Source organism: Formica exsecta, unplaced genomic scaffold, assembly GCF_003651465.1.
Source record: "Formica exsecta isolate Colony F162 unplaced genomic scaffold, ASM365146v1 scaffold115, whole genome shotgun sequence".
In the NCBI taxonomy this organism is placed as follows: domain Eukaryota; kingdom Metazoa; phylum Arthropoda; class Insecta; order Hymenoptera; family Formicidae; genus Formica; species Formica exsecta.
Window position 1 is genome coordinate 2,251,649 of NW_021848490.1, and position 11,111 is coordinate 2,262,759.

Here is an 11,111-nt window from a genome sequence, read left to right on the forward strand (position 1 = left end):
TATATATATATATATATCTTAAGATTTAATTAAGTAAGATATAGGTAACAATTAACGGTACTAAAACTTCTCAATGATATGTCCTCGCTTTTTCTCCAAGCAGCTGCGATATGTGGATTTATTTTTCGCGTTTAAGGGTGCGCGACGAAGATGACGAAAGAAACTCAACATCTGCCTTTGCTCTCCTACGTCTTCGGTATTTCAAAAGCCAAATACGGGCATTAAATGCAGGAAGTTTGTTTCAGAGGCTCTCTACATTTAATAAGTGTATGACCATATTGAATCTTATAAAATCTAAGTAATCTTCATTCAATCATTCTTGAAGAAGCGGTTAAGTAACTTTGTCAAAATTGTTAATGATGATAATTTGATTATACGATAAAAGCTTTTTAATAAATTTAGAAGAAGATATATATAAAAAATATATAAAAAAATATAGATAGATAAAAAATACACACTCAAAAGAAAAGTACATTTGGTTTTTTTTTCTAGAATCGCAGACTTCGTAATGGCATAGAAATATAAAAGCTTTTAAACAGCTTAAGGTTATCTTCCGGTCCTGAAAAATATATGTCTCATTCTTTTTACAGCCCTCAATAACCACATTAAACATGAATGTCGGACTCTATTTTTGTCAGCTAAAATAACTTTGATCAACAAAATTAAATGTCTCGTCTGCTATCTCAAAAGAAAAGTACATTTGGTTTTTTTTTCTAGAATCGCAGACTTCGTAATGGCATAGAAATATAAAAGCTTTTAAACAGCTTAAGGTTATCTTCCGGTCCTGAAAAATATATGTCTCATTCTTTTTACAGCCCTCAATAACCACATTAAACATGAATGTCGGACTCTATTTTTGTCAGCTAAAATAACTTTGATCAACAAAATTAAATGTCTCGTCTGCTATCCTTTTTTTTTCAACTTGATACATATATGATCATATTGCAGTATTTGGCATAATGTTATTTTAATACACGATGATGATTACTTTGTCCCTTCTGCGTGCGGCAAAAATCTCCGCGGCCGCTTCGAAAAAGGTCGTGAACCGCAATGACGCGTCACCCAGCTGCGACTATTTCGGTCGGACTTTTTTCACATTACGCGCGGTATACGCATATACGAGAGTTTCACAATACGTCGTAACGCACGCACACTCAAAATACCGGAGCGCTATGCGTGAGCACAGGTGTAAAGAGTAACGAACGGTAGGTGCACTTGCGTCTCGCCAATCGAAGGGCAACTCCCAACATCCTTTCGCAAGACCTGCAACTGCGATTGCATTGCTATTTCGGTAGCACCCTTCATGGTTGTCCGAATCTGTGAGTTTTTAATGTTCGTCTCGTAGGTAATATCAAAATTGCCAAAATAATAATAATATCGATATTAGAAAATAATTCATAATTCGGTATAGATTTATCTCTAATAAGTTATCTAAAAATTGTAATAAAATATTCGTTTTCTAGTAGTTTTATAAACATAATATTTATAATTGTTAAAATGTAAAACATGTAAAAGAAGTCTCTAGAAAAGGGAATATATATATATATATATAGAATGTAAAATACATATAAAAAACGTCCATTAAGTTTTTATTGTAAGTAGTTTTTATTGTTAGTTCTAAAAAGTGAGATGCTAAAAGCTTTTAAGACATTTGAAATTATATAATATATACATGTATATATATATAAAAGATCCTTTCTGTAAAATATGTTTTAAACTTTAAAAATACTGAAAATTATATTGGTTTACGATGTCGTTTTTCATGCTCATTTTTCATATCGATTTTTGATATCAAATGCTAAATTCTCTGGTAAATTCGATAAAAATACTTTTCTTTAACAGAGAAAACTTTCGAGAGCATATATAAACTTTCCAATATTTTTAAAGTAGTAAAACTTGAAAAAAGTAGTAAAACTTGAAAATTTAGATTATTTTTTTTCAACAAGTATTTCATTACTGTACATATTCATATTATTCTAATATTTTAATTATTATAAATGCGAATTTAAAAAACATAATGAAGATATTGTCAGTATTAAATGTATTCATTTACAAATTATAACTACAAGCAAGTTTGAAATACCCGTTCAACATAAGTTATGGCGTGTTGTTCGCAGGTATGAGAATGTTGTCGGTACCGGTTTCGGGAGTATAACATACTATTGCAAAATCTGTCTGTGTCAATAGACGAATACTTGCATTTTATATGAGAGTGCATTATGTCACTTTAGCCGTCGGTTCGCAACTGAATAAATTTTATCGCAAATAAATTCATGGAATATATCTCACTACAAATATAAAATTGTCATTCTTGTATTCCATTACAACATATAATGCACGATAAAAATAGTCAGGACAGTCTTTTTAATAAAGAAATATATTACTTTTAATGTACCTTCAAGTTGATATCCTGTTAAAATTTCTATCATTGAAAAAAATACATTATTATTAAAATATAGAAAAGTTTATTACAGTTGTATATCAATGCACGCTCTCACAGTCTTTAATAGTTCGAACGTTTCTTCGTGAGACATGATAACGTTCTATATAAAAAAAAAATACGTGCCTTTCTATTCTCTCTCGCACGTGCGTTCACGGATGCGCCATATGGCCGCGACAAAACCACATGCCGGTATATTCCCATGCATATCGAGCTGGCAGGTACCAATACGAAGGCATGTGCTCCGATACACATACCATCTCTCCATTGTCGGAGAGTTTCGAGGGTAATTATCCTACTTCAGCAATTAATTAAAACGCAGCAAACTCTCTGGATTTTCAAATGCTTTTCTAAATAGGTACAATATTGCAAACATCCTTTAAATATTTCTATTACACATACGTGAAATTGCATAATATTTGCCCAACAATTGAAAAAATTCTGAAAAATTATCTTTTAATATAGTCAATTATAATTATATTATGCAACTATGTAAATTTATGATTAAAACAAGATTAATTCAGTTCATTATTTAAATTTCCTCAATATAAATATTAGATTAATAATTGAATAAACTGCGAGTTTTTTATTTTCAAATCATGATAAGTAAATATTTTGATTTTTATCTTTCACATTTAATTACTAAAACTCTTTTTGAAAAGTAACAAAAATTCTTGTTGGAGAAAAATCAGAGAACTCTATCAATTATAGAAATTTTGAAAATGAAAGAAGTCAAGTCGCATGTATTTGCACGAAATTTGATTAATATCGTAGCGAGATTGATAAGGTAAAGTACGATAAAGCGATATACAACGAGTCCCTAGAGAGAAAGAGAAAGAGAATCGCGTTCCCAATTAAAATTTATTCATTACGGGGGTATCCGTTGGCATATACTGCTAACTAGATGGGGGCGATCATTCGCTAGAATGTTTGACGCGTTTAACGTGTTTGCTAATTGCGATGCAGGAATTGCGTTTGCTTTCCACAACGATTAAATTTTAACAAGTCAGTTCGAAGAAATTAAATCGTTTGATCGTAAACGTTGACATTTTCCAATAAACATCGCATGTAAGTATTTGTAATAAACTTATTGCAAATACATATATATTACAGCGCTGGTCTTTAATAATATCTTGTTTTTTATTCGACTTATTTAAGATTCAATATTGAATTTTTTCTATTCTTATCATTCTTTTCTTCTATTTTTATTAATTATATAGATATAATTAATAGTTTGATGTAATAGCATGACGACATTAGTTACGCAAGAGAATGTTTGATAAACGTCATTTAGTGTAACCGTGTAGAGTCTTATAAAGAAGTCGCTGTTGCAGTCAGAGAGAGAAATGTCTTATCCGTGTTAATAACACCCTGTAAGTTATACAACAGAATAACAAGGCCTTATTCATTTTACTTGACGGTTGCCTTTGTTTTCAGCGTGGCTGTCTCGCCGGTTAAGAGATTGCGCGCTAATGAGCGCTTTCTTCTCCACTGTTACTCACTTTTTACTGCAAATCAGCTGCAATTTAATAAATTAAGCATGACGCAAACACAGTCTTTTAAGTATTATCCGATGGGCAGTCGTTCTAAACGGACAAAGGAATCCGTGGGAATCGACGATTCTTGGAACCGGCCGATAGTTTCGATTATCAAGAGAGGAGACGGAAGAAATCGAAGTCACCTGATATAGAGAGATGAGATGTAAATCGTTCCTGCATCTTACTACTTCTTGCTATAAAAGATGCAGTTTCTATCGCCGTAAAAAGGATTGCGAAAAAAGGCGAAGGATCTGTCATGGGAATTCTAAGTCAAGGCCCCATAATCGTCCCTTTCCTCCGGTGTGTATGGTTCACACAATGAATGCCGTATAATAATGGAGCCATGAATAGCATTGTTATTTGTACACGGGAATAGATGAGTATACACGGGTTTAATCGCAATGTGAAATCGGGTTATGGCAATTAACGAAGCATAACATGTCGTCAATGGCCTCCCGCGTATCATCAAACATTAATCGGACAGATAAATTGATCTTCGTTTTATGAATGAACATTTTGTGAACATTCAACAAACAGCTAGTTTGGCAAATAAGTTTGAAAAGATTCAAAGTGCGTTTTATACAATCGCAATTTTACACAACGCATTCACAATGTATCAGCGAAATTTCAGCGGAAATGATTGGACTTTATGCCGATTATTTAATCAGTCTGCAGTATTGACTCGATGATCACCTATCACCTTAATTAACACTGGAATTGCCAGTAAAATATTTCAAATAAAATATCTAAATAAATGAATGTAGAAATGTTTCCTTATTCAGAGTTCTGGGCTTTTAAATTGGCAAGAAAATGAGAATATTTCTAATGTTAAAAAATATCTGCACATATGCTATTTTAAAAAAAATAGAGAGAGTGTGTGAATGCACTATAATATTTTATAACACAATGACTCATATTTCTCATATATTTTTAAATATTAAGCTGTTTGTGCTATTTTCCTTTTTTCTAAGTTTTAGATACAAATATTTATTTTACCACGTATACGTTCTTACATCTTCTATATATATTATAGCGTTATATAATATATTTTAAAAATTCAAAAAAAGGAAGATCTAAAAAAATTTTAATATCCAAATGTAAGCGTGAGCAAATTTATGTCACTGTACCATGTAATGTACATACATTATGTATATAGTATGGCCTGGAAACGGTAGAAATCAATTAAGAATCCTTGAATGAATTTGAAATCGATTTCACTTTAAAGCAGATTGAACGAATGCAAGTTATTTTTCGTTGTAAGCTTTAATCCTTCAACGTATAGAATATATTTCAATACAACGTTTATTAGTAATTTAATTCGTGGCAAAATTGCATATTAAAATAAAATTTAATAAGTTTAGTTTTAAACCGGATTCTTTAAATCATTTTTTCATATTTATTTATATGTTCACATATTTCATACGTATTTATGTACGTATTATTTGTGTGAATACTTTTTTTGTAAAAAATAGATATAATTGCTATTCACATACATAAATACCATGATACACAATATTGCATAGTGTTTTATTATTTTTGCACTTAATCTATCTACCTATATGAGCGCGTACTCCCAGAATTTCGTACAAAAAGCATATCATAAACATTGGGAGCACATATGATCGATATTCCAATATACAGGAAATGAATCAAAATGCCCGAGCAGATGTGTGGATTTTATTGCCTATTCTATCACTACCCTATTCTGCATTTATATTTTTAAAAGGAAGAGAACACATAACATTAGAATTAAAAGACAATACTAGAACCTAATTCATTTTTCAAAGAATATTGATAGAGATATAATTAAAAACTCACCGAAAGTTTTATAGGTTCCGATCCAACAATTCAGCTTTCACCTGAAAAAATAGAAATTGTTATGTTACGCAGGTGCAAGGAAAATCACATGTCATTATGTATGTAGTATTAATGTATGTAGAAATTATCCCAGAGATGACACACACCCAACTGATAATTAATACTTCATTAAATAGACAACATCTGAAATTGTTTCTTTAAAAAAATGTTTGCAGTTGTAAATAAAACACACCTAGATTTATAAAATTATATGTCATATAAATTAGCTACTGATACACCTTTTACGTAAATAAATCTAAAATTATAATTAATTAAAAAAAGTTATTTGTAAAAAATTAACGCATAACATCATAACAAGTTTTTAATATCTAATACTATCATAGAAGTAAAGAGATGTTTTACGAATTCGTTTAAATAGCTACCGGAAAAAATTCAATTAGAGAATGCTTTTGTGGTTCTAAATATGTCCAAAGCAGCGTGAAATTAATGACCCTTAAATGACAAGGCTTTATAGCGAATGATATTTTATCAAAATTTTATAGCGTATTTGATTTAGCAGCTATAATAGTAATTTGTTTTAGAACAGAAAGAGAGAAAAGTCTTAATTTATATTCTGAAATTTGGCAATTAAGTAGCTAACATGTCAAAATCATTTCATAGTTAGTAATATATATATATGTCAACTTAAACATGCTAAAATATATTAACTTGAAACTTAACTCTCTTTTATAATTAGTTCATGTTAAAAATTAATGATTTTGTTGCTTACATTTGGCATTTTATAATAAAATAATGCAGTTGTAAGTTTGCCTGTAATAATACTATTTATTATAACAAATGTTTTGTTAAAATAAAATTAATTTGGAAAAAAATATTTATTTAATTCACATTGTGTGTTTAATTCGTGAAAAAATAAATAAAAGTTAACGAAAAATAACAAATGTATACATTTCTAAGAATTTAATGCAAAGAAATTTATTATTTATTTATTGTTAATTAATTTATGTTAATGTTATAAATGTTGTGAGTCATGTTATAATTCTAGTAAAAGTTGTTGGTATCGTATATAATTTGCTGTGTGATTATCTAACATTCACACATATTTAATTATTAATGAAAATAAACTTTATTCAATGCATATTCCTAATTTCTGTATTATTTATTCGATATCATTGAATGATATAAAAAATACGAAGTTTGTTCATATAATATCTAAATTGTAATATTTGAACATTCTCTTTCTCAATAATATTTAATTGTATGACATGAAGAAATAGGAACAATGCTCCAGAAATATGACGAATAAAAATAAAAATTTCGCTGAGGACAGGTTGCGCGAGACGCTCTGCCGAAAATTGGAGTTGCATCTCCCATGATACTCTTTCGGAGGGAAGAAAAATATATTCTCATTTGGATTGACTCGATGTCGCGACTCCCAGGCGAGAAGACTCGTCGTCGATTCGTTACAAAGGAATCCCCGTGCTACTTGAACGTCTACGCGCCCCATAAAAATGTGCGCGGCACTTTATATCGAGCGAGACCGTTCCCACGACACCCTGTGGGCTTCTCCTATGGGAATATTTTATAGGGGTGAACTCGTACGTATATGAACGCGAATGCGTGCGTAAACGTACATGCATGTATCATACATGTGTGTACGTCTCGCGAGGCTGGTTCTAACGGCAATCAGCGTGCTCGCATTTTCATCGGTGGTATACTGATCTTGATGTTATGTCTCACTTTCGATTCCAACGCAACTTTGACTAACTAATTGAACGCATACATCACCATTTGAATGAAAAATAAGCAAAAAAAAAAATTTGACTGAGCTTATATTTTATAATAATTATTTAACAATTATTTTTGGGCAAAATGCAATAATAATAAGCATTAAATTTACAGATACAAGAGAGTATTGTATGATAATTGTAAAGATTTCTCGCATTTCTTTCTTGTATAATGTCACATACCGCGATCCAGCATCTCAAATATTTTAGATTTCTCCCAGACATTTTATCAAATGCATCCTCATCAAAATTTCCTTGTAAAACTAAAAATCCAGCAGGTACCAAATTCTTTGTCAAAAACCAAATTGTTCGTTAAATATTTACGAAGCACAGATATTTTTGGATATTTTTGGGGGTACATTTTTATATTCTTTCCACTAGAACAAAACAAAATTCCTTTTTTATTTGAACGATTAAATAATCAAAAGAAAATATCTTTTTTCTTACACACACAAGAAGTCTGCCTTTTTGTTTTTATCAAATTCTTCAGTTTATCACTCCCGAGAGCTACAGTTTCGTTCTCGAAAGAATTCTGTTTAAAGTGTAAGTCTCGCTTGAATTGTATCGGTACCTGAATAAAATTCACAATCTAATATTTTATTTAATAGTATTTTACAATATTCTATTCTTTTTTATCTTCAAACATTTTATTATTCTTAAGATAACTATTATAATTTGATCGCGGATATAGTAAAAAAAAACTATTAAATTTAATAATAGCAAATTCTAGTGCAGAACAACAGCACACGAGAAGGATGCTCGAAAGTTAATCTAAAAGCACTTAAGAGTTACTATCGCTCTCGACTATATGTAATGTCTATCTTAAATTTAGTTAAATTACGCAAAGAGTTATATATATATATATATATACATACATTTTCAAGGTATTTTCTATATAATTGTAGAAAAGAGATCTCATACATGATGACATATATATATATATATATTAAAAATTTCGCTGAGGACAGGTTGCGCGAGACGCTCTGCCGAAAATTGGAGTTGCATCTCCCATGATACTCTTTCGGAGGGAAGAAAAATATATTCTCATTTGGATTGACTCGATGTCGCGACTCCCAGGCGAGAAGACTCGTCGTCGATTCGTTACAAAGGAATCCCCGTGCTACTTGAACGTCTACGCGCCCCATAAAAATGTGCGCGGCACTTTATATCGAGCGAGACCGTTCCCACGACACCCTGTGGGCTTCTCCTATGGGAATATTTTATAGGGGTGAACTCGTACGTATATGAACGCGAATGCGTGCGTAAACGTACATGCATGTATCATACATGTGTGTACGTCTCGCGAGGCTGGTTCTAACGGCAATCAGCGTGCTCGCATTTTCATCGGTGGTATACTGATCTTGATGTTATGTCTCACTTTCGATTCCAACGCAACTTTGACTAACTAATTGAACGCATACATCACCATTTGAATGAAAAATAAGCAAAAAAAAAAATTTGACTGAGCTTATATTTTATAATAATTATTTAACAATTATTTTTGGGCAAAATGCAATAATAATAAGCATTAAATTTACAGATACAAGAGAGTATTGTATGATAATTGTAAAGATTTCTCGCATTTCTTTCTTGTATAATGTCACATACCGCGATCCAGCATCTCAAATATTTTAGATTTCTCCCAGACATTTTATCAAATGCATCCTCATCAAAATTTCCTTGTAAAACTAAAAATCCAGCAGGTACCAAATTCTTTGTCAAAAACCAAATTGTTCGTTAAATATTTACGAAGCACAGATATTTTTGGATATTTTTGGGGGTACATTTTTATATTCTTTCCACTAGAACAAAACAAAATTCCTTTTTTATTTGAACGATTAAATAATCAAAAGAAAATATCTTTTTTCTTACACACACAAGAAGTCTGCCTTTTTGTTTTTATCAAATTCTTCAGTTTATCACTCCCGAGAGCTACAGTTTCGTTCTCGAAAGAATTCTGTTTAAAGTGTAAGTCTCGCTTGAATTGTATCGGTACCTGAATAAAATTCACAATCTAATATTTTATTTAATAGTATTTTACAATATTCTATTCTTTTTTATCTTCAAACATTTTATTATTCTTAAGATAACTATTATAATTTGATCGCGGATATAGTAAAAAAAAACTATTAAATTTAATAATAGCAAATTCTAGTGCAGAACAACAGCACACGAGAAGGATGCTCGAAAGTTAATCTAAAAGCACTTAAGAGTTACTATCGCTCTCGACTATATGTAATGTCTATCTTAAATTTAGTTAAATTACGCAAAGAGTTATATATATATATATATATACATACATTTTCAAGGTATTTTCTATATAATTGTAGAAAAGAGATCTCATACATGATGACATATATATATATATATATATTGCATCAATGTTTCAAAAACTTCTTTATTGGTATCGTATATAATTTGCTGTGTGATTATCTAACATTCACACATATTTAATTATTAATGAAAATAAACTTTATTCAATGCATATTCCTAATTTCTGTATTATTTATTCGATATCATTGAATGATATAAAAAATACGAAGTTTGTTCATATAATATCTAAATTGTAATATTTGAACATTCTCTTTCTCAATAATATTTAATTGTATGACATGAAGAAATAGGAACAATGCTCCAGAAATATGAGAGAAAAAGCGATAAAATAAAAATGTAAGAGAAAGACAGAATGTTGAAATAAAGAGTCAGTGAAAGAATGAAGGCGTGAGAGTAACTCTTTAGCATTATACATAATGAAAGAAAATGATATTTATATCGCACACAGACAAAAGTAATCTTAATTTTTTATATCAATATTTGTGTATGAAGATATTCCAATATGCTTGAACTTAATAATTAATAATTTTTTTTAATATAGTAGTTTTTCTTTCTATTTCAAAATCGAAAGTTATAAACATACATTAAACGATAAAATAATGTCGTTTTATTACCGTAATATGTTATTTAAAAATCTAATTTTATATAACTACTCATGTAATTACACAACGTGCAGTTTCTGAAAATCAACAAAAGTAATCACACACAGTAACAATAAAACCGTAAAATCATGTATTTCAGAAAAGTTTATATATTTTCGTTCTAAAAGAATAATATAAAAGAAAACAATGTATATATAGATATTGTTGACAGAAATATATTTTCTTGTACTAAGATTGAAAGATATAAAAAACAAAATAAAAAGATGAGATCGGAAAGAAAAACCAAGACGTTACTCTCTGCACTTTCGAACGATATTGTCCGCATTTACTGGTGAGATCAATACGCGCCGAGCTACGTAAAAGCTGTCGACAAGCGTAAAAACAAAGCATAACTGTATATATTATAATAAATAACAAGGGGGTTATTATCTGACTTATATCAAGATTGTGATATCGGCCTGCACAATGTTAGCAAAATAATTCTTCTTTTTTTATGACAATATAATAATATTTAAAATATTATTTATTCGATAAAATTATATATTGATATAAAATAAAATTTTCTGATTTAAAACTTCCTTTTAAAATTTAC

The 11,111-nt window shown here is 29.9% G+C and overlaps 1 protein-coding gene across 2 annotated transcripts in view; it reads right to left on the bottom strand.

The window, feature by feature from the left end:
- The window catches only part of LOC115237985 (protein numb), a 75,489-nt gene that overhangs the window by 30,504 nt on the left and 33,874 nt on the right, over window positions 1–11,111 (bottom strand). For both annotated transcript variants that reach the window (XM_029811470.1, XM_029811461.1), the window contains exon 2: window positions 5,797–5,837. The gene's annotated coding sequence lies outside the window, so the exon portion shown is untranslated. The remainder of the gene's footprint in view (window positions 1–5,796; window positions 5,838–11,111) is intronic.